The 25,433-nt window shown below is 40.4% G+C and overlaps 1 protein-coding gene across 7 annotated transcripts in view; it reads left to right on the forward strand.

Annotated features, from left to right (window-relative positions):
* Positions 1 to 790: 790 nt before the first annotated feature.
* EPN1 (epsin 1) overlaps positions 791 to 25,433 on the forward strand; it is a 315,777-nt gene continuing 291,134 nt past the window's right edge. For all 7 annotated transcript variants that reach the window (XM_053690619.1, XM_053690620.1, XM_053690622.1 and 4 more), the window contains exon 1: positions 791 to 881. The gene's annotated coding sequence lies outside the window, so the exon portion shown is untranslated. The remainder of the gene's footprint in view (positions 882 to 25,433) is intronic.

Consider the following 25,433-nt stretch of genomic DNA (forward strand, 5'->3'; position numbering starts at 1 on the left):
CAGCCCACAGGGAATTAGAATATGCTCTGTAAGAGATGCTTGAGTTTAGAATTGAGAAAAATGAATTTCTGTGATACACTGAATGTTTACCTTAGCTGCAATAAGGCAAGCAAATAATGAAAGGGGAAGTTACTGAGTACCTCTTACCAAAGCTTCAAGTACCCCCAGGGGTATTGTTTTGAGAAAAATGTATTTTTTGACAAGTCTTTTTAACCAGTCTCAGAGATGTCCTACAAAATCAGTCAGTGCTCTCCTAAAAATTGTATAATCATTGGGAGATGGTTTTCTAAGATTTTTTTTTAGAAATATCCAAGACTTAGCTCGTTTCTCCCCTTCGTTTGAGAGATACAGTATTTGAATTCCTGTTCTTAGTGAATCTACAGAGACATGCTTATGTGGACTCCTGCATTATGCTTTCAGACCTTGCTAAGAGAATGTGCCAATCCATTCTACACATGAAGGCATCAACTGAAATATCAACCAAATTCTCAAGGGAATTGTGAACCCATTTTATGCGACATCAAAGTACCAACTGAAATATCATCCATAAATTGTAGCGTGCCAGTGCTTTTTAGAAACAAAAAAAAAAAAGACTATTCTACTTTTCTAATTCTATATAGCCCGTCACAAACAAATTCTGCTTTAAACAAATGACAGTATTAATAAAGCTTTGCCTAAGCCTTAATAAAACAAAAGGGTGCGGCTATGCATGACGTCACTCTAAGGGCGGAAACAACGCCATCTTACCTGAAGCTGCCAGTAGTTCTCCTCCTTACAGTATTTCTTTTTCCGGAGGTGAAAGGGCATAGGCTCCGGGGCGGTTCCCGCTGTCTGTTGGCCGTGCGGCAGATACATCTAAAGGGAGGCCCGGGAGGAAGAAGGTACTCGATACATTAAAGTCTGTAATCTAGCGGTTAATGGTGACAGTGTAGAAGCTGCAGCTGTCGATTTGCTGCTACTAGAGGACAGTGAGCATTGTGGGATTGTAGGCAGTTATAGGACAATGATGTCCCCATTACTAAGCCTTATGTGTCATAGTGAATACCAGCTTTAATGGGCAGTCAGTATCTGTTATATTTGTTACAATGACACTTCATTTATCATTATCATATTGTTAACCACTAAATACTGCAGCTGCCTGCTTTGCAATGGTCTACAGTCCTCTTCCAGGCGAGGCTTTAATGGTAAAGAGTGTGACAGTTCCCACTCTCTGCACCCCCTTTTCTTTCTACGCCTACACCTAAGGGAAAAACTGCTTTTATTAAATTTGGTGCTTGAGGATACAGTGATTGGAGCCCTGAGATGATAAATTCATCACAATCCTGTCTGTACTGGAAGCAGGGGCTGGTGATTCCACTTGTAGTAAATTATGTGCTGTCTTTTCTGTTATTATTGCACATGTAAGCATAGACTGATCTATTAAGTGAGATCATTTTATACAAGTACCACAATATGTCATCATCTGGTTGACATTTGTATTTGCCAACAATAATCTTTAGGATCCATCCCTTCACTTGAAGAACAATATACATGTGTTTTATAAATATATATAGAAGAATATAATTGTTATGCGTTTAGCTGGAAGTACAACTTTGGAATTTGTCACACACTGTAGTGTGTGTGTATATGTGTATATATATATATATATATATATATATATATATATATATATATAAAAAATTTTAAAAATGTTTTTGTTCTTCTAGAGAATTATCTGGTTTACAGGTTATTTGTTCATGGTTATAAACACATACATCCACTTACCCCCTTCACTTGGAAACTGTCCTTGTCCCTTTAAGAACACTTGCTTGCTTGCTTGCTTGCTTACTATGTGCAGTATTCACTCCCATGAATAGTTGAAAAATATACTGTTGGCTGTTTGATATCTCTTGGCTGCTATAGGGGCCTGCAGACATTGCTCTCAACATTGCATTGCTCAGCAGAAAAATACATGGTTTAGTAGGAAATAGATTAGCACAGTGCCGTACAACCTACTGCACTTGTACCAAGGATTTGCTTTCTGTGTGGGGTCACATGAAACACTATAGCTGGAAAGTACTTAACATCTATGAGTAAGAACACAAATGCAGTATTTCCATTATGCTGGGATAGACTAACCAACTTTAATTTGAATTATTTTATCTCATTAATCTGTGTCTACATAGCTTTGGATGTATAGGAAGTTTACCCCATTGTATCTATTACAAGGATCTGTGTACTGTGAGCTTTTCGGAACAGGACCCTCCTCCTGTATTAATTTTGTTGTTTTTAATCTGTTGTATATAGATTATCTATTTGTTTTTCTTCTTTACTAGAATTAATCAGTTTTAATGTACTGTTAATCTGTTCATAAAACTATGGCAGTGTTTTACAAATCATTTAAAATAATAAAAAAGGCTTCTGATATCAGAGACATTGAACTAATATTAATCAATTTTTATTCATAATAATTTCCATTTTTATTCATTCTCTCGGTATCTTTATTTGAAAAGCAGGAATGTAAAGTTTAAGAGCCGTCCCATTTTTGGTTCAGCACCTCAGTTGCACTTGCTTATTGGTGGCTAAATGTAGCCACCAATAATCAAGCGCTAGCCAGGGTGCTGAACCTAAAATGGGCCCGCTCCTTAGCTTACATTCCTACTTTTTAAAATAAAGATACCAAGAGAATGACTTACAATTGATAATAGGATTAAATTAGAAAATTGCTTACAATTGAATGCTCTATCTGAATCATGAAAGAAAAAATGTGGGTTTACTATCCCTTTAAGTTTTTATTCTAATGGAAGTATATTGCAAAAATATAAAGGGGCATGGAACTCAAAATTAAACTTTCATGAGTCAGACTGAGCACACAAACTCCAATTTGTTGTTCTTTTGGCATCCTTCATTGAGTTATACCTATAGGTAATGCATAGTGAGCACTATATGGCAGCAGTGTTTGTAACAATATTTAAATGTTTAAAGGGCTATTGTTACTATTAACCCTTTCAGGCCTGGCCTGCTTTGTCTACATCGGAAAAATGTTACAATGTAAACAAATTTAAAATCTCACTATCGTGCTTGTGTTCACGAGATTTCAATGATTGGATCCGGCCTGGGGGGGGGATGGGGGCGTGCGTATGACCCTGGGCACCCCCTCCAGGCTGCGATCTCATTCAGGAAGCGCCGTTGACTTCAGAACTGCCAAACGGCTAGCACAGTAAAAAATGATGGGGTCTGGGGGGCGTGCCTATGACGCTAGGCATGCCCTCTAGTCCGCGATCCCAGTTAGGAAGTCGTAGCGGCTAGGACGTGTTATGCTGTCATAACGGCGCTAAATCCCAGTGTGGTTAGGGCAGCATGGAGCGTCCTAGCGGCGGGAAGGGGTTAAGATTGTTTAGAATATTGAGCAGATAGCTACACATTTTAAAGGGACAGTGAACACCTTGAGATTAAATGTTTAGTTATGCATAATGACATGTAATTATGTAATGTAGCTTTGAAAATTGAGCAATTTCTAACTCTCAGAACTTGAAATGCACCCTAACTTCTCAAGGCTAACTATGCTGCACATCAGTCCCTAATTGGCTTTATCAGATAAAAAAAACTGTACACCACCTTTTGACTGGGGCTATCCTTGTTGTCTGTAGGCTAAAGCCCTAATGGGCTCCTCCAAATAAGGCAAATGGTGGTTGTGGTTTGGCTATTAAAAAAAAATGTTAATTTGTTTTGGCTGATGTGTTATTCTATAGCAACACAGCAGAAATGTATTCTATGTACAAGGTGTTTACTGTCCCTTTAAGTCAGTGGAGGATGTTTGGCTCCCGGGATTTGTTAGGTCTTAAGTTACTATGTTGTCTCAAGCATCTACCTTTATTTTTGTTGTAGAATAAAATTGGCACAGTGTCTTAATGATCATACAAGTAACATAAATAGCTGCATGAAAAAATTTAACTTGTTTAAATAACATTAATTATGTCACATAATATGGCTATATGATTTGCTTGTCATCAGTTTACAAGGTTTTTTTAATGTGCAGTTGAATAATATGAACAAATTATATGATGATATCCCTCTGTTATTTTGTCACATTAGCTTGCTGCTAAGTGCAAATAAAACCAATGTTTCCTCTTTTATTGGAGGCTGATCAGATCCTGTATTTGTATTCATGTTTGTTTCACTGGGGGTTTGACTTCCCTATTGAAAACAGATAAGGCTCTAACTCATTTTTAAAGGGACATTTGTAGTGGAAAAATGACACCCTCAAATTTGTTGGGAGTATGTCATTTTTGTACTGCTCACCTTGGAACTTTGTGTGTATGTGTACCCATCACAAAAAGACTAAACACATAAATAAAGCCCTGTTCCAGAGCCGCACGAAAACCTATCGGCAGTGGCGCTTGCACATCCTCTCCAATCTCAGACTGTGTTCAGCTTGGGAGCAATGCTTCTGGCTACGTAGTGATACTATGTGCTTAAACATTCAGAGTTTCACAGTGAATAATGGAAGAGATGACATGCTGTAAGACATTAAAGGGCACAGTTATAGTCTAAAAATGATATGCGTTGTACGAAGTAGTACTGCTGATTGAGTAATCTGCGCTTTCTGCTCTGTGGGTCTTAAAGGGACATAGTACTCATATGCTAAATCACTTAAAGTGATGGTAAACTCTCCCCTTTTTAAAATCGGATCTGGAATGTAAGTGCTATTTTAGATGGAGTTTTATTCATCATGTGCAATGAAGATGCGCTATAACTTAGTTATTAATATAGATATGAAATTCAAATACCCCACGTTACACCACCCACTTCAAAAGTCAATTTTCCTGTCAGCTAAATGATTGAATTACTCTCCAATCAATGCTCTAGCTACAACAAAAGTGCCATATGGGGAGAGCGCTGATTGGACAACAATTCAATCTGTTAGCTCACAGAAAATTTTACTTTTGAAGTGGGCGGAGGAGCATGCAGTATTTGAATTTCATATCTATATTAAAAAGCATGTAATACTGCATCTTCATTACAGCTAATGAATTAAACTTCATCTAAAATAGCGCTTACATTCCAGATCTGATTTTAAAAAGGGGAGAGTTTACCATCACTTTAAAAATGATGCAGTATAACTGTAAAAAACTGACAGGAAAATATCGTCTTCAGCTCACCAGAGTAAGTTCTGTGTAAAAAGTTATTCTTCAGCTGCTGGTAAAAAAAAATAGAAAATGAAGAAATGAACTGCAGCCAATCAGCATCAACAGTGCTGAATTCATGAACTCTTTTACTGGGATCTCGTGAGATTTGACTTAACTCTTATGAGATTTCATAGTAAACTACCTTAAACTGAATAGGGAAATAACATGAGTGTGCATGAGGCTCACTCCCTTGCCTGTCCCGGGACAGACATATTGATTTGCTGCTTAAAGTCCTTTGCAATGGGGTGTGAACACTTAGGACATTTTGAGGTAAAATATCTTTCTTTTTTACATAGAGATGTTCAGGTGAAATTTTCTAGTCAGCTTTTTACATCTATGCTGAATCACTTTCAAGTGTTTCAGCATTGGGGTATCATAGCCCTTTAAACTATACTTTGTGTTTAACCCCTTTGTGGGGGTTAAATATATAGGTGTTCATGGTTGCTAGTCTTAAAATTACATGCTCTAATTAATTAGAGCATGTTAGTTTTTTACTATAATGGCCCTTTAAAGGAGAGCTTGACAAAGCCAGGAGCTAGGGAGCCACTGGCTCCTAACCTTTTGGGTTTTTCTCCATATATCTATATACAAATACCACTGTCTGACTTCTGCATTTTAACAGATTTGCCAACCCTTGCTATGAAACAGTGCTCCTTTATTAAGAAAATAAATGAAATACTGTATGTTAATAAAAAAAAGGGAGATAGGGGGCGTATCTGTCAGACCTATCTTATAAACAACGTAGGTCAATCATCAAAATATTGAAAGTCAATGATAGGCGTCAATGTATTTTAGATTACTTGATAATACACAATCCAATCCAAATGACCAGTGTGAATAACAATCTTTCCGGTATGTACAACTAATAATGACCGAAAGTTCAAGGCAATATAAATGTATTTCTCACCTCATGACCAATCCAGGCTGGCCCCATAATCCATGTTCGGTGCGGCTGCTTCAGGTGGAACCGCCGGCTTAAGGGACAGTCACAACTCGAGTCACGTGTGACCGCTCCAACGCTTCCACAGCGTGGCCGCTTAGCAGGTTCGTACACCACTAGATCAAGCTGCACGTTTACCCTCTTGTTACAAGGAAGGGGGGAGAGAGGTGACGTCAGTGATGACTGGTCGACATACCAGTATCCAATGCGAGTAGGTAGGATGGAGGTGTGTCACAGCCCACAGCAGGATTGGATGGCAATCTACAATCCCACAAAGTAATGCAAGTAACTAACTTGTCAGGACGCCAAAAAATCAGCACAACACAGCAATGGTCCGTCCTAGCTGGTGATAGTAACAATAAAGCAGGAGGTCCGGACAGTCTGTGAAGTAAAAACAGAAATTTATTCAAAATAGTATTAAAAATACAGGAACAAGCAGGTAAAGACAGAGTAGGTGTATCACCTAAACAGGCTTACGCGTTTTGGCGTTTGACTACGGCAAACGCCAAAACGCGTAAGCCTGTTTAGGTGATACACCTACTCTGTCTTTACCTGCTTGTTCCTGTATTTTTAATACTATTTTGAATAAATTTCTGTTTTTACTTCACGGACTGTCCGGACCTCCTGCTTTATTGATACTGTATGTTAAATGAGAGTAAACATAAAAAGATACAGATTGTATAAAAAACCCAGCAAACAACGTTACCCGTTTTCTTGCTAAACAGGCACTTAGAAATTCTCAGTGTAGCCACTAGATGAGGAAGTTACCATTACAAAACTTAAGCTCTGTTGTCACAAAATAATGAATATATATTGCAATGGTTTCTATTAAGTATATCCCACTGCTCATTGCTTTTTTTATTATAACCATGAAATAGACTGTTTTATATCACTTTAAAGCATTTGTTTTTGCATTGCAATGTCCCTTTAAAGGGACAGTAAACGTACGCTCTGGTCTAGTAGTGGAAGCGAGCTACATTCAGTCCAATGGCGCGATCGGACGCGCTGTGACTAACCAGCAAGCCTGCGAATAGCGCTTTGGAAATCCAAGACCCGCTAAGTAGAGCCTTGAGCGGAGTCCAACTTTTAGACTAAAACAAACTGACAATGCTTGTAATTTTGTGAAGTTACCGCTAAGCTAACGTTATATAATTCTGCACTATGTGCAGAATTAAATAACATTATTCTGTACGTTTACTGTCCCTTTAACATGATGTTGAGTTAAACCTTTTTTGTTTTATAAGTTTGTAAACATAACAGATTTTTTAAACATATTGAAAACATTTTCAGATTTATGTGAGAAAATGTGACCTTTCATTTTGTTATGTTTATGGATGTTCTTTAAAGGGATATGAAACCCAAAAAATGTCCTTTTGTGATTCAGACAGAGCATATTATTTTTAAGAAGTTTCCAATTTGCTTCTATTATCAAATTTGCTTTGTTCCCCTGATATTCTTTGTTGGAGAGATACTTAGGTGTCTGGAGCACTTCATGTCAGGAAATAGTGCTGCCCTCTCGCTCTTGCAAATGGATAACAACATTCTTGCAAAGCTGCTGCCATATAGTGCTCAAGAAATGGGAATGCTTCTAAGCATATGTCCCGCTTTTCAACAAAAGATACCAAGAAAACGAAGAAAAATTGGTAATAGAAGTAAATTAGAAAGTTGTTTAAAATTGCATGCAGTATCTGAATCATGAAAGAAAAAAAATGGGGGTTTCATATCCCGTTAAAGGTATTCAAACATAGAGATTAGTCAGCAAAAGTTGCATGACAATATATTCTACCAGTTACATAAAATCCTAAGAAAATCGATAAGAACATTCTTCAGTACAAGCATGAGATGACAAATTATGTACAGAAAATATCAGTAGAATAGAGAAATACACATCTCATGTCCTAATCACATCAGTAGGCAAACCAGGATAAATAATATTAATCCCCTGTCATTAGACCGAACCCACATACAAGATCACGATATTCACAATATACAAGATATACAAGATCACGCTATACAAGATCACGCTATACAAGATCACGCTATTCACAATATACAAGATCACGCTATTCACAATATACAAGATCACGCTATTCACAATATACAAGATCACGCTATACAAGATATACAAGATCACGCTATACAAGATATACAAGATCACGCTATACAAGATATACAAGATCACGCTATTCACAATATACAAGATCACGCTATACAAGATCACGATATTCACAATATACAAGATCACGCTATACAAGATCACGATATTCACAATATACAAGATCACACTATACAAGATCACGATATTCACAATATACAAGATCACGCTATACAAGATCACGATATTCACAATATACAAGATCACGCTATACAAGATCACGATATTCACAATATACAAGATCACGATATTCACAATATACAAGATCACGCTATACAAGATCACGATATTCACAATATACAAGATCACGATATACAAGATCACGATATTCACGCTATACAAGATCACGATATTCACGCTATACAAGATCACGATATTCACGCTATACAAGATCACGATATTCACGCTATACAAGATCACGATATTCACGCTATACAAGATCACGATATTCACAATATACAAGATCACAATATTCAGGAATATGAGTGTATAACACTCAACTATAGCAGGTAAACCAGATTATTTTCAATATTTCATTTTTATGTTCAGAGGGACACGGATAACTTTTGGAAAAATGTTTCATTTAAAACTTTTTTTTATTTTTTTTATTTGGACTTTGCAGTGTAAAGTGATTTCTGTATCCCTTTTTAATAGCAGTTTTAGCAATGGGGCTAATTAAATATTTTGTTAATTAAACGATAACTGTAGCAATAACGATAAAATGCAGCAGAAATACTCCAGTTCTCCCTTTCTTCCTCTAGCATTAAAACAAATCATTAAAGTAATGTGATTTTGGAAGCATAGTTTTAGTGATTTGTAAAAGCTCTTCACTTCTGTCTAAAGTAGCAAACACAGGTGTATCTGTCTCATGTAACATTGAAATATTTTGATATAAAAATGCTTTGCCTTCCTTTTTGAATTTAAATGTTTTTTTCTTCACTGACACCAATGCATGTCATTTTGTGCGTATTAACAAGAGAAGTTAGAAGGGTTTCACTGTAACCAGGTTAAGCTGCAGAGATGGTTATAGGGCCCTTTCAAACACACATTTTTTCCTTCATGATTCAAATAGAACGTGCAATTTTAAGTAACTTTCTAATTTACTCCTATTACATTTTTCTCAGTTCTCTTGCTATCCTTATTTTAAAAAGAAGGAATAAAAGCATTGGAGCCGGCGAATTTTTGGTTCAGCACCTGGGTTGCGCTTGCTGATTGGTTATTGCATTTAGCCACCAATCAGCAAGCCCAGGTAGAGAACCAAAAATGGGCCACTGTCCTGTCGAAAACTCCCAAGTCGTCAATCTCCAATTACCCCCCAACCATTCATCTGATTGGCTGTGCATCCTGTCCTTCATGGAGACACGGGCCAATCAGATGGGCACTGTAATTCAGCATTAGTGCCTATCTTCACTATCTAATTTTTTTTCCCTCCGTCTGGGGGGGTTCAAAGCCCCCCCTTTTAAAACTCATTCCCAAAGGTTCACTTGGCGTGGATGTCAGAGGATTGGCGGGGCGCCCCCGTAACAGAGGCAAAAAATGCTAATAGTGAAAATGGGAGAGTCACCGGACGTGACATAATTTGGAGTTTTCGACAGAACACCGGCTCCTATGCTTACATTCCTGATTTTTCAAATAAAGATAGCAAGAGAACGAATAAATATTTACAATGGGAGTAAATTAGAAGGTTGCTTAAAATTGCATACACTATCAGAATCATGAAATTAAAACAATGGGTTTTGTTTCCCTTTTTAAGGCATAGAAATGTTTTGATAGCATGCACGTAAAAAGTAAAAAAAATATTTATTACATGAAAATAAGTTGTTTGAATGGATTTTTAAACTACCGGGAAATTCATGTTTCTTCACAACTCATCTCTAAGGATAGACAACTTGCTGAATGCTGTAGAATTCTCACACATCTTTACTGCACAGGGTCAGGGTTTCCACCACTAATTTAAAAAAATAAATATTGTAAGTCCCTTTAAAGTGATGATAAACTCGTACATATCACTTTGCATGAATATAATCGGTGTAATTAATATTTGCTAATAAAGTTTTCATGTTATCGAATACATAATTTAAAAAAAAAAAATATATACATTTTATTTTTACATACCCAAACTGCTACCGCTTGTCACAGTCCTCTCCAGCCCCCCTTCCTGTTGCTGTTTTGTTTTGTTCAGTGCCTGGGGCATCCAATCAACAGTGTTGCCTTGTGGCTTACTGTTTTAATGATAGCATTTTTACTTATCATAGTATGTACATAATTTTTACGCTTCACTATAGCAGTAGTTTACCATCACTTTAATGGCTATGGCATCAGAAATAAAAGAATTGTCATGCATGTTTGTGCTGTAATTAAATCAGTTTTGTGAGGCTTATTTTAGGGTACATTTTAACTTAAATGTTATTAATCCTTCAATAACTGATTTAATCAAAATGCAAAGGTTCTTTTTAAATTGAAATGGATACATTATAAACAATTAAGCAGTCTGGCTTCCAGAATTAAATGGATCACATGATATACAGCAATATATTTCAAATTCCTTTGGAAGCATTCTTGCAGTCTGCACGTTTTCCAAAGCGATTCATTTTAAGAATTCTTTCTAAAGGAGCATGGATGTCAAAAGGAAACTTTTAAGATTCAAATAGCTCATTTCATTACAAAGCATTTTTAAAATCACTTTTTATTAAGAACATATCCTTAGCAGCAGCCACAATGTACTAATGGGAGCCTAGCTGGTTACTGATTACTTCTGCTAGCCCAGGGGTTAAACACAGTTATGTGCAAGCAAATACTTTTATGTCCCTTTAAAGTTCCTTTATAGTTACTGCCTTCATGAATTTCAAAAAGTAATTGCCATACTTTTTGTTTTTATTCTTATTGTCAACTGTTTGCCAGTAATATTGTGGGAGTTTTCCTTACTGGACAATGAGGTGGCTAATCTCATGGATCAGCTTTAAACACATACACACATGAACTTCTGTGTAGTATCAATATAAAAAATGAACAGCTTTAACTTAAACTTTTCATGCAAAAAATAATTTTGCATGATATAAATTAGTTGTTTTTATGATGGTGACACATGAGCCCCTGTTTATCTTTCTGAGGTGTGACTACATTCTAAGAGAGAGAACCTATTCTGCACGCTCAGGGCCTCTGAAGCACTATAGGCTGACGGGATTGAGATTGCACAAGCAATCGCTCATGTAATCCTCCCCCCCCTTGCTCTCTCTCAACCAGTTGCACTAGAGCAGGGCTTGTCAGTCAACCCAGAAATGGGAGGTTGTAGTCACCTTAAGAATAGTGATGTCGCGAACATAAAATTTTGCGTTCGCGAACTGCGAATGCAAACTTCCGCAAAAGTTTGCGAACGGGCGAACCGTGTGAATCGCCATTGACTTCAATAGACAGGCGAATTTTAAAACCCACAGGGACTCTTTCTGGCCACAATAGTGATGGAAAAGTTGTTTCAAGGGGACTAACACCTGGACTGTGGCATGCCGGAGGGGGAACCATGGCAAAACTCCCACGGAAAATTACATAGTTGATGCAGAGTCTGGTTTTAATCCATAAAGGGCATAAATCACCTAACATTCCTAAATTGTTTGGAATAACGTGCTTTAAAACATCAGATGTTGTATTGATCAGGTAGTGTAAGGGTTATGCCCGCTTCACAGTGACAGACCAAACTCCCCGTTTAACGCACCGCAAACAGTCCATTTGCACAACCGCAAACTCCCCGTTTGCACAAGATTGGATACCAAGCTAGCCATGTCCCTTTCCTTGTCTTCACTGATGTCATTGAAGGTCTCTTCCTCCACCCAGCCACGTACAACACCAAGGGTCCCCGAAAGGTGACAAGCCCCCTGTGACGCCTGCTGTGTTTGGTCTTCCACCTCCTCAAAGCCACCTTCCTCCTCTGACTCCTCTTCTTCAGACTCCTCTCTCTGCGTTATTATAAGGTGTGTTAAGTAGTACTATTCCTATCAGTTTAATCCCTGTTACGTCCCCTATCAGGGGACGTGTATATGGCATGGATTTTAGGAACCGGGAGATGGAAAAAGATGCTTGGTCGGTCCTCCTACTTCAAATTTGGGGCACTGCGCATGCAATCTACTGTGCCACCAGATACGAGTGGTGTGTTAAGTAGTACTATTCCTATCAGTTTAATCCCCGTTATGTGCCTTTTTTATTGGTTTGGTTTTTGAAGCCACAGTGCTGCACCAGAGGCCAGAAAAATTAGGCATGTACACATGCCTGAAAAATTAGGTATTGTTGCAAAATTGATGTTTGTTTCCCAGGCAGAAAATGCCCTAAAACATTGCGGCTTGAACCCTAGTTGGTGGCGGATAAGTCACGCAAGTCATCCGGCATTCAGAGATAAAATACAGCAGCGTGTGGACCATTTTTAGCCCAAGGCAGCTCATTTCATCAGGCCTTTTTTAGTCGAATGTATCGCCCAATGTCAGTCCCTTTGGCATCCATCCCTCATTCATCTTAATAAAGGTGAGGTAATCTAGACTTTTTTTGACCTAGGCGACTTCTCTTCTCAGTACCTCCTGCTGCACTTAAGGTCCTTTCTGACAGGACACTTGAAGCAGGGCAGGCCAGAAGTTCTATCGCAAATTGGGATAGCTCAGGCCACAGGTCAAGCCTGCACACCCAGTAGTCAAGGAATTCATCGCTCCTCAGAGTGTCGAGATCTGCAGTTAAGGCGAGGTAGTCTGCTACCTGTCGGTCGCGTCGTTCTCTGAGGGTACCCCGAAGGGCTGTAGCGATGCATAGGACTTAAAAAGCTCTGCATGTCCTCCATCAACAACACGTCTGTAAAGCGTCCTGTCCTTGCCGGCGTGGTCGTGGGAGGAGGAGGATTACTTTCACCTCTTCCCCTGTTAGATTCCCTTTGTGCTGTGACATCACCCTTATACGCCGTGTAAAGCATACTTTTTAATTTCTTTTGGAACTGCTGCATCCTTTCCGACTTGCGGTAATTCGGTAACATTTCAGGCACTTTATGCTTATTCCGGGGGTCTAGTAGCGTGGACACCCAGTACATGTCGTTCTCCTTCAGCTTTTTTATACGAGGGTCCCTCAACAGGCACAACGGCATGAAAGACCCCAAGGTTGGATGCCGAGCTACTCATGTCCCGCTCCTCGTCCTCCGTGATCTCACTGAAGGTATCTTCTTCCCCCCCAGCCAAGTACAACACCACGGGTACCAGATAGGTGACAACGAGTACCCTGGAATGCCTGTTGTGGTTGGTCTTCCTCCTCCTCCTCCTCCTCCTCCTCCTCCTCCTCCCAAAGCCACATTCCTCCTCTGACTCCTCTTCCTCACAATCCTCTTCCAGAGTTGCCGCTGGTCCAGCAAGCGATGCTGATAAGGCTGTTTCTGGTGGTGATGGTGACCACAACTCTTCCTCTTCACGCTCATCTACGGCCTGATCCAGCACTCTTCGCAGGGCACCCTCCAGGAAGAAAACAAATGGTATGATGTCGCTGATGGTGCCTTTGGTGCGACTTACTAGGTTTGTCACCTCCTCAAAAGGACGCATGAGCGTCCAGTAACGTGGCAAAAAAATTCCCAGCTCCGCAGAGGCTGTCCTAGCACCCCGGTCATACAAATAGTCGTTAACGGCTTTTTCTTGTTGGAGCAGGCGATCGAACATTAGGAGTGTTGAATTCCAATGTGTCGGGCTGTTGCAAATCAAGCGCCTCACTGGCATGTTGTTTCACCGCTGGATATCTGAAAAGTGCGCCATGGCCACACACCTTCCTGGCCTGCTTCAGGACGTCCTGTAAGCCTGGGTACTTATGCACAACGCGTTGTACGATCAGATTACACACATGTGCCATGCACGGCACATGTGTCAACTTGCCCAAATTCAATGCCGCCACCAAATTTCTTCCGTTGTCAGAAACCACTTTGCCGATCTCCAGTTGGTGCGGAGTCAGCCACTGATCCACCTGAGCGTTCAGGGCGGACAGGAGTGCTGGTCCGGTGTGACTCTCTGCTTTCAAGCAAGTCAACCCCAAGACGGCGTGACACTGCCGTATCTGGTATGTGGAATAGTACCTGGGGAGCTTGGGGGGTGCAGTTGATGTGGAGCAAGACGCAGCAGCAGAAGAAGACTCAGCCGAGGAGGTTATGGAAGAGGATGGAGTAGGAGGAGTAAAGGAGGTGGCAGCAGACCTGCCTGCAAGTCGTGGCGGTGTCACCAACTCCTCTGCAGAGCCACGCATTCCATGCTTGGCAGCTGTCAGCAGGTTTACCCAATGCGCAGTGTAGGAGATATACCTGCCCTGACCATGCTTTGCAGACCAGGTATCAGTGGTCAGATGGACCCTTGCCCCAACACTGTGTGCCAGACATGCCATTACTTCCTATTGCACAATCGAGTACAGGTTGGGGATTGCCTTTTGTGCAAAGAAATTTCGTCCGGGTACCTTCCACTGAGGTGTCCCAATAGCTACAAATGTTTTGAACGCCTCGGACTCCACCAGCTTGTATGGTAAAAGCTGGCGGGCTAAGAGTTCAGACAAGCCAGCTGTCAGACGCCGGGCAAGGGGGTGACTTTGCGTCATTGGCTTCTTACGCTTAAACATGTCCTTGACAGACACCTGACTGTGGGCTGATGAGCAGGAACTGCTCAAGGCGAGAGACGGAGTGGCGGATGGTTGAGAGGGGGCAAGGAGGACAGCAGTGGTTGACGTGGCTGAAGATGCTGGACCAGGAGGAGGATGGCGGCTTTGAGTTTGTGTGCTGCTTGTACTCATGTGTTGATCCCATAGGCGTTTGATGTGCGATCATGTGCCTTCGCAAAGCAGTTGTACCTAGGTGGGTGTTGGACTTCCCACGACTCGGTTTCTTTTGGCACAGGTTGCAAATGGCATCGCTATTGTCAGAGGCAGACGCACAAAAAAAATGGTGGCAACAGCATGCGTTGATTGGCGTGCTGTCTGGCTGACCCCGGGTGCCGATGCATGCTGTCAGACTGTGCCACTAGCTCCTTGCGACGACCTCCCCCTGCTTCCAACTCGTTTCCTCCTCCTCCTCTCTGTCTCCACATCTGAACTTTCCCCCTGTTCTTCTTTTCTAGCGGGCACCCATGTGACATCCAGTGACGCATCGTCATCATCAACCGCTTCACTTGTATCTGACAAATCAACAAAGGAAGTAGCAGCGGGTACAACATCATCACACCGTACGTCCATGTCTGTAATGCTGCCTGACTGAGACATATCACTGTTATCTACATCCTCTGTCAATGATGGTTGCGCATCACTCATTTCTTCAAACTGATGTGTAAATAACTCCTCTGACAGATCAAGTGAAGCGGCTGTGGTGCTAGTGTTGGTGGTGGCGGCAGACGGGCGAGTGGTAACTTGAGAGGTGCCCGAAGCTAAGCTGGAGGAGGATGGTGTGTCATGGTTCCGAGCGGAAGCTGTAGAATATTGGGTGTCCTGTGTTAGCCTGTCAACTATGTCCTCAGAACTTTTTGAGTTCATGGTACGTGGCCTCTGAACACTGGGCATTATTCTAGGGCCAAAGGGAATCACAGCACCACGACCACGATGGCACCTGCGGGGTGGCCTGCCTTTGCCTGTCATTTTTTTTTTTTAGATGTACACTTACACTACTATTAAACAAGATATGAGTGGTGGCACTGGGCAAGTGGGCACAGTATACGCTGTGAGCCTGGCACACACGCTGGCAGGCAGGCAACTGCAATTAGATTACATAGGAAAAAAAAAAAAAGCAGCCCTTAAAAGAGATCAGATGAGTCCTTCAGGACTGTAGTGGACACTGAATACACTACCCTAGCTATAGATTTCCCTACTAAATCAGCAGCAGCTACACTGTCCCTCCTCTCACTAACAATGCAGCTTCCGAATGAATCTAAAATGGATGCTGTCTAGGAGGGAGGGTCTGCTGCTGATTGGCTGGAATGTGCCTGCTGACAGTGAGGTACAGGGTCAAAGTATTACTCAATGATGACGAATAGGGGGCGGATCGAACATCGCATATGTTCGCCCGCCACGGCGAACGCGAACATGCTATGTTCGCCGGGAACTATTCGCCCGCGAACTATTCGTGACATCACTACTTAAGAAGCAGCGGTCATAAGACAGGTGCTTAACTTTCAATTGCATGATCAAGATCCACTAAAACAGCCGAAAACTGATTAGAAAGCTTCATAAATGAGGGCCATTGTATGCTGGGCACATGCCTATCTAGTGCCAATAAGAATATTTAGGAGCCAATGGTATTTGTGTGTGTATATATAATATGATATATATATATATATATATATATATATATATATATATATATATATATATATATATATATATATATATATATATATATATATATATATATTTCTCTTGTTAAGTGTATCCAGTCCACGGATCATCCATTACTTATGGGATATTAACTCCTCCCCAACAGGAAGTGCAAGAGGATTCACCCAGCAGAGCTGCCATATAGCTCCTCCCCTAACTGCCATTACCAGTCATTCTCTTGCACCCAACGACTAGATAGGATGTGTGAGAGGACTATGGTGATTATATTTAGTTTTATACCTTCAATCAAAAGTTTGTTATTTTATAATAGCACCGGAGTGTGTTATTCCTTCTCTGGTAGAATTTGAAGAAGAATCTACCTGAGTTTTTACTATGATTTTAGCCGGCGTAGTTAAGATCATATTGCTGTTTCTCAGCCATCTGAGGAGAGGTAAACTTCAGATCAGGGGACAGCGGGCAGATTAATCTGCAAAGAGGTATGTAGCAGCTTATTATTTTCTGACAATGGAATTGATGAGAAAATTCTGCCATACCGATATAATGTAAACTCAGCCTTAAATGCAGTAGCAGCAACTGGTATCAGGCTGTCATGTATGTATATTTTACACTTCAGTATTCTGGGGAATGGCACTTCACTGGAATTATACTGTGTGCATAAGACTTTAGCCTAATTTGCAGGGACTGGCAACAGGCTCTTTAATAACACTTAATTTATGTTAAACGTTTTTTGCTGGCATGTAAAATCGTTTCATTTTCTGAGGTACTGGGTGAATAAAATGTTTTGGGCATTATTTTTTCCACTTGGCAGTTGTTTTATTTAATTTATGACAGTTTACTGATCTCTCTCACTGTTGTGTGTGAGGGGGAGGTCAAAAAATTCAGTCAGAAGCTCATTGTATTTCCTGCATGATCCGGTTCATCTCTACAGAACTCAGGGGTCTTCAAAACTTGTTTTGAGGGAGGTAATCATTCACAGCAGAGCTGTGAGATTGTAGTTGACTGTGATAAAAAACGTTTATTTCTGTAACTTTTTTTTCTGCTATCAGGGTTAGTTATCCTTCGCTAATGGGAACAAGCCTTTGCTAAAATTGTGTTTTTTACAAAGATTTGATGCTATAACCTTTCAGTTTATTTACTTTCAACTGTCATAACTCTTTCTGTGCTTCTTATAGGCACAGTACGTTTTCATATTATAGTAAATTACTTGAAAAGTATTTCCAAGTTGCTAGTTTATTTGCTAGTGTGTTAAACATGTCTGATTCAGAGGAAGACATCTGTGCTATATGTGCTAATGCCAAAGTGGAGCCCAATAGAAATTTATGTACTAACTGTATTGATGCTACTTTAAATAAAAGTCAATCTGTACAAATTGAACACATTTCACCAAACAACGAGGGGAGAGTTATGCCGACTAACTCGCCTCACGTGTCAGTACCTGCATCTCCCGCTCAGGGGGTGCGTGATATTGTGGCGCCGAGTACATCTGGGCGGCCATTACAAATCACATTACAGGATATGGCTACTGTTATGACTGAAGTTTTGGCTAAATTACCAGAACTAAGAGGTAAGCGTGATCACTCTGGGGTGAGAACAGAGTGCGCTGATAATGTTAGGGCCATGTCAGATACTGCGTCACAACTTGCAGAACATGAGGACGGAGAGCTTCATTCTGCGGCTGACGGTTCTGATCCAAACAGATTGGATTCAGATATTTCAAATTTTAAATTTAAGCTGGAAAACCTCCGTGTATTACTAGGGGAGGTGTTAGCGGCTCTGAATGATTGTAACACAGTTGCAATACCAGAAAAAATGTGTAGGTTGGATAAATATTTTGCGGTACCGTCGAGTACTGACGTTTTTCCTATACCTAAGAGACTTACTGAAATTGTTACTAAGGAGTGGGATAGACCCGGTGTGCCGTTCTCACCCCCTCCGATATTTAGAAAGATGTTTCCAATAGACACCACCACACGGGACTTATGGCAAACGGTCCCTAAGGTGGAGGGAGCAGTTTCTACTTTAGCTAAGCGTACCACTATCCCGGTGGAGGATAGCTGTGCCTTTTCAGATCCAATGGATAAAAAGTTAGAGGGTTACCTTAAGAAAATGTTTGTTCAACAAGGTTTTATATTGCAACCCCTTGCATGCATTGCGCCTGTCACGGCTGCAGCAGCATTTTGGTTTGAGTCTCTGGAAGGGACACTTGAATCAGCTCCATTAGATGAGATTACACACAGGCTTAAAGCTCTTAAGTTAGCTAACTCATTTATTTCAGATGCCGTAGTACATTTAACTAAGCTTACGGCTAAGAATTCCGGATTCGCCATTCAGGCGCGCAGAGCACTGTGGCTAAAATCCTGGTCAGCTGACGTTACTTCTAAGTCTAAATTTCTTAATATACCTTTCAAAGGGCAGACCTTATTCGGGCCCGGATTGAAAGAAATTATCGCTGACATTACAGGAGGTAAAGGCCATGCCCTGCCTCAAGACAGAGCCAAACCTAAGGCTAGACAATCTAATTTTCGTTCCTTTCGGAATTTCAAAGCAGGAGCAGCATCAACTTCCTCTGCTCCAAAACAAGAAGGATCTGTTGCTCGCTACAGACAAGGCTGGAGACCTAACCAGTCCTGGAACAAGGGCAAGCTGGCCAGGAAACCTGCTGGTGCCCCTAAAACAGCATGAATTGAGGGCCCCCGATCCGGGAACGGATCTAGTGGGGGGCAGACTTTCTCTCTTCGCCCAGGCTTGGGCAAGAGATGTCCAGGATCCCTGGGCGCTAGAGATAATATCTCAGGGATACCTTCTGGACTTCAAATACTCTCCCCCAAGAGAGAGATTTCATCTGTCAAGGTTGTCAACAAACCAAATAAAGAAAGAGGCGTTTCTACGCTGCGTACAAGAGCTTTTATTAATGGGAGTAATCCATCCAGTTCCACGGTCGGAACAGGGACAAGGGTTTTACTCAAATCTGTTTGTGGTTCCCAAAAAAGAGGGAACTTTCAGGCCAATCCTGGATTTAAAGATCCTAAACAAATTCCTAAGAGTTACATCGTTCAAAATGGAGACTATTCGGACAATTTTACCCATGATCCAAAAGGGTCAGTACATGACCACAGTGGATTTAAAGGATGCTTACCTTCACATACCGATTCACAAAGATCATTACCGGTATCTAAGGTTTGCCTTTCTAGACAGGCATTACCAGTTTGTAGCTCTTCCATTCGGATTGGCTACGGCTCCGAGAATCTTCACAAAGGTTCTGGGTGCTCTTCTGGCGGTACTAAGACCGCGAGGAATTGCGGTAGCTCCGTACCTAGACGACATTCTGATACAAGCTTCAAGCTTTCAAACTGCCAAGTCTCATACAGAGTTAGTACTGGCATTTCTAAGGTCGCATGGATGGAAGGTGAACGAAAAGAAAAGTTCACTCGTTCCACTCACAAGAGTTCCCTTCTTGGGGACTCTTATAGATTCTGTAGAAATGAAGATTTACCTGACAGAAGACAGGTTAACAAAGCTTCAAAATGCATGCCGTGTCCTTCATTCCATTCAACACCCGTCAGTAGCTCAATGCATGGAGGTGATCGGCTTAATGGTAGCAGCAATGGACATAGTACCCTTTGCACGCCTACATCTCAGACCGCTGCAATTGTGCATGCTAAGTCAGTGGAATGGGGATTACTCAGACTTGTCCCCTACTCTGAATCTGGATCAAGAGACCAGAAATTCTCTTCTATGGTGGCTTTCTCGGCCACATCTGTCCAGGGGGATGCCATTCAGCAGGCCGGACTGGACAATTGTAACAACAGACGCCAGCCTACTAGGTTGGGGCGCTGTCTGGAATTCTCTGAATGCTCAGGGACAATGGAATCAGGAGGAGAGTCTCCTACCAATAAACATTCTGGAATTGAGAGCAGTTCTCAATGCCCTTCTGGCTTGGCCCCAGTTAACAACTCGGGGGTTCATCAGGTTTCAGTCGGACAACATCACGACTGTAGCTTACATCAACCATCAGGGAGGGACAAGAAGCTCCCTAGCAATGATGGAAGTATCAAAGATAATTCGCTGGGCAGAGTCTCACTCTTGCCACCTGTCAGCAATCCACATCCCGGGAGTGGAGAATTGGGAGGCGGATTTCTTAAGTTGTCAGACTTTTCATCCGGGGGAGTGGGAACTTCATCCGGAGGTCTTTGCCCAAATACTTCGACGTTGGGGCAAACCAGAGATAGATCTCATGGCGTCTCGACAGAACGCCAAGCTTCCTCGTTACGGGTCCAGATCCAGGGATCCGGGAGCGGTTCTGATAGATGCTTTGACAGCACCTTGGACCTTCGGGATGGCTTATGTGTTTCCACCCTTCCCGATGCTTCCTCGATTGATTGCCAGAATCAAACAGGAGAGAGCATCAGTGATTCTAATAGCGCCTGCATGGCCACGCAGGACTTGGTATGCAGATCTAGTGGACATGTCATCCTGTCCACCTTGGTCGCTACCTCTGAAACAGGACCTTCTGATCCAGGGTCCCTTCAAACATCAAAATCTAATTTCTCTGAAGCTGACTGCTTGGAAATTGAACGCTTGATTTTATCAAAACATGGTTTTTCTGAGTCAGTTATTGATACCTTAATACAGGCTAGGAAGCCTGTTACCAGAAAGATTTACCATAAGATATGGCGCAAATACTTATATTGGTGCGAATCCAAGAGTTACTCATGGAGTAAGGTTAGGATTCCGAGGATATTGTCTTTTCTACAAGAAGGTTTAGAAAAGGGTTTAACCGCTAGTTCCTTAAAGGGACAGATTTCAGCTCTGTCCATTCTTTTACAAAAAACGTCTGTCAGAAGTTCCGGACGTTCAAGCTTTTTGTCAGGCTTTAGCTAGGATCAAGCCTGTGTTTAAAACTGTTGCTCCACCATGGAGTTTGAACTTAGTTCTTAATGTTTTACAGGGGGTTCCGTTTGAACCCCTTCATTCCATTGATATTAAGTTGTTATCTTGGAAAGTTCTGTTTTTAATGGCGATTTCCTCGGCTCGAAGAGTCTCTGAGTTATCTGCCTTACATTGTGATTCTCCTTATCTGATTTTTCATTCAGACAAGGTAGTTCTGCGTACTAAACCTGGGTTCCTACCTAAGGTGGTCACTAACAGGAATATCAATCAAGAGATTGTGGTTCCATCTTTGTGTCCTAATCCTTCTTCGAAAAAGGAACGTCTGCTACACAATCTAGATGTAGTCCGTGCCCTGAAATTTTATCTACAGGCAACTAAGGATTTTCGACAAACGTCTTCCCTGTTTGTCGTTTATTCTGGTCAGAGGAGAGGTCAAAAAGCTTTGGCTACCTCTCTCTCCTTTTGGCTTCGTAGCATAATACGGTTAGCCTATGAGACTGCTGGACAGCAGCCTCCTGAAAGAATTACAGCACATTCTACTAGAGCTGTGGCTTCCACTTGGGCCTTTAAGAATGAGGCTTCTGTTGAACAGATTTGCAAGGCTGCAACTTGGTCTTCTCTTCATACTTTTTCCAAATTTTACAAATTTGACACTTTTGCTTCTTCGGAGGCTGTTTTTGGGAGAAAGGTTCTTCAGGCAGTGGTTCCTTCCGTATAAAGAGCCTGCCTGTCCCTCCCGTCATCCGTGTACTTTAGCTTTGGTATTGGTATCCCATAAGTAATGGATGATCCGTGGACTGGATACACTTAACAAGAGAAAACATAATTTATGCTTACCTGATAAATTTATTTCTCTTGTAGTGTATCCAGTCCACGGCCCGCCCTGTCACTTTAAGGCAGGTAATTTTTCCATTAAACTACAGTCACCACTGCACCCTATGGTTTTCCTTTCTCTGCATGTTTTCGGTCGAATGACTGGTAATGGCAGTTAGGGGAGGAGCTATATGGCAGCTCTGCTGGGTGAATCCTCTTGCACTTCCTGTTGGGGAGGAGTTAATATCCCATAAGTAATGGATGATCCGTGGACTGGATACACTACAAGAGAAATAAATTTATCAGGTAAGCATAAATTATGTTTTTGAATAACCTAAAAGTTTAGGAGCCAGGGGTAAAATTCTAGGAGTTAGTGGGTCTCTGGGTTTGTGAAGCCCTGACATATGTCATCTACATAATCTAATAAAGTATTTTTACACTACAAATGGATCTGTATGCGTAAGAAATGTTTTCAAATCATTAAGAAATATGATTTTGTTAGCAATTAATTGCAGAACTTGCTGATTTTTAGAGCAGCTAATCATGAATAGCTGGTGGAATTTGTTTCCGATATTATTTGTTGTGGCCAGAGACACTGCACAAGGTAAGATGTGTTGCCTATACATAGGTTATCTGTGGAAATACTGCAGTTTGCACTCCAGGAGTGGGGAAAATCACAGTTTTGCAAAGTGAATTACACAAAAAAGGCAAAATAAGTAATGTTACTTTACTGCATGCAAGGTCATACACACTGTGTGTAAGGACATTTTATAATTGTAATACCCTATTTAAATAACTATAGAAATAAATAATTTAAATATTTTATTCAGAGCATTTTGTGTGATATCGCTGATGTCATATATAGTGTGACTAGTGATATCGCTGATGTCATATATAGTGTGACTAGTGATATCGCTGGTGTCATATATAGTGTGACTAGTGATATCGCTGGTGTCATATATAGTGTGACTAGTGATATCGCTGGTGTCATATATAGTGTGACTAGTGATATCGCTGGTGTCATATATAGTGTGACTAGTGATATCGCTGATGTCATATATAGTGTGACTAGTGATATCGCTGATGTCATATAAAGTGTGACTAGTGATATCGCTGATGTCATATATAGTGTGACTAGTGATATCGCTGATGTCGTATATAGTGTGACTAGTGATATCGCTGATGTCGTATATAGTGTGACTAGTGATATCGCTGATGTCGTATATAGTGTGACTAGTGATATCGCTGATGTCATATATAGTGTGACTAGTGATATCGCTGATGTCATATATAGTGTGACTAGTGATATCGCTGATGTCATATATAGTGTGACTAGTGATATCGCTGATGTCATATATAGTGTGACTAGTGATATCGCTGATGTCATATATAGTGTGACTAGTGATATCGCTGATGTCATATATAGTGTGACTAGTGATATCGCTGATGTCATATATAGTGTGACTAGTGATATCGCTGATGTCATATATAGTGTGACTAGTGATATCGCTGATGTCATATATAGTGTGACTAGTGATATCGCTGATGTCATATATATAGTGTGACTAGTGATATCGCTGATGTCATATATATAGTGTGACTAGTGATATCGCTGATGTCATATATATAGTGTGACTAGTGATATCGCTGATGTCATATATATAGTGTGACTAGTGATATCGCTGATGTCATATATAGTGTGACTAGTGATATCACTGATGATGTCCTGCAATCAGTCTATCATGAATGGTTTGGAATAATCTGTTCTAAGCAACAGATGAAAGAAATATTAAGCTCTCTGATGTTGTAATGTTTAATTGTGTGTAATAAAAAAAAAAAAAAACTTTCCTGTAATTTAACTCGCAAAAATTGCAAGGTTTCCAGTGCTCTGAGTTTCATTAAAGAAATGGGCACCACATTCTGAAACCTATATTTTCCCTTATCTCTCTCCCTTGCTGAGGACATTTTAGGGACATAATTCAGTGTTTGGACACTTTATTTTCTGTTTTATATCTGTACCTAATTGTACTCAGAAAAAGAGTTATCGGAACAACTAGGTTTCAACATGGCAGTGACAATTACTTTATAAAAACTAAAGTACTTTAGAGAATCTAAACATTTACAGTTATCTATCTAGCGTTTATTTCCTTTTAATAGCCCTTCAAATGCTTGCTGCTTGTCATCCACTGTTCTTCTGCTTTTGCATTACCTAGCCGTGGCTATTTGTGGTTTTATGGAATTGGATTTTTACCTTTTGGAACCTGTCTAAATTGTATAATTACATACAGCACCTTATTTCAGAAATCATTGTATGAATTTACATAAGCAAAATCAGATGAATTATAGTCTTTGAAAATTTGAAGTACTTGGTGTTCCTGATGTTGATTTGTGTAATAGAGTGAGATAGAGATATATATATATATATATATATATATATATATATATATATATATATATATATATATATATATATATATATATATATATATATATATATATATATATATATATATATATATACTTACTTCACCGCAGAGGCTGTTGGCATTATGAAGTATCTGGGTGGGGGTAACATTTTCTGTTACTTTTAAGTGTTACTATAGAAAGCACAAACTAATTGTATAATTTTACATAATTTGATTTAATGATAATGTGTGCAACAAACTTAGAAAAAGGTAATGTTAACTAATTTTGCGTAATAATTGCTTAAAACTTAAAGGGACATAAAACAGGTTGAGATATGTGCATAACCTAAAAGGGCTAATTAAAGGGACAGTCAACACCAGAATTTTTGTTGTTTAAAAAGATAGATTATCCCTTTATTACCCATTCCCCAGTTTTGCAAAACCAACACTGTTATATTAATACACTTTATACTTCTGTGACTAACTTGTATCTAAGCATCTTCTGACCGCCCCTAATCACATGACTTTTAGTTATTATCTATTTAGCCAATTAGTGCAGTGACTGCCACGAGCGTGATCACAATGCTATCTATATGGCCTACATGAGCTTGCTCTCCCCTGCTGTGAAAATTAAATAAAATAGAGGCGGCCTTCAAGGGCTTAGAAATCATCATATGTGCCTCCCTAGGTTTGCTTTCAACTAGAATACCAAGAGAACACAGCAAAATTGTTGATAAAAGTAAATTGGAAAG

This window comes from Bombina bombina, chromosome 8, assembly GCF_027579735.1.
Source record: "Bombina bombina isolate aBomBom1 chromosome 8, aBomBom1.pri, whole genome shotgun sequence".
Lineage (NCBI taxonomy): Eukaryota > Metazoa > Chordata > Amphibia > Anura > Bombinatoridae > Bombina > Bombina bombina.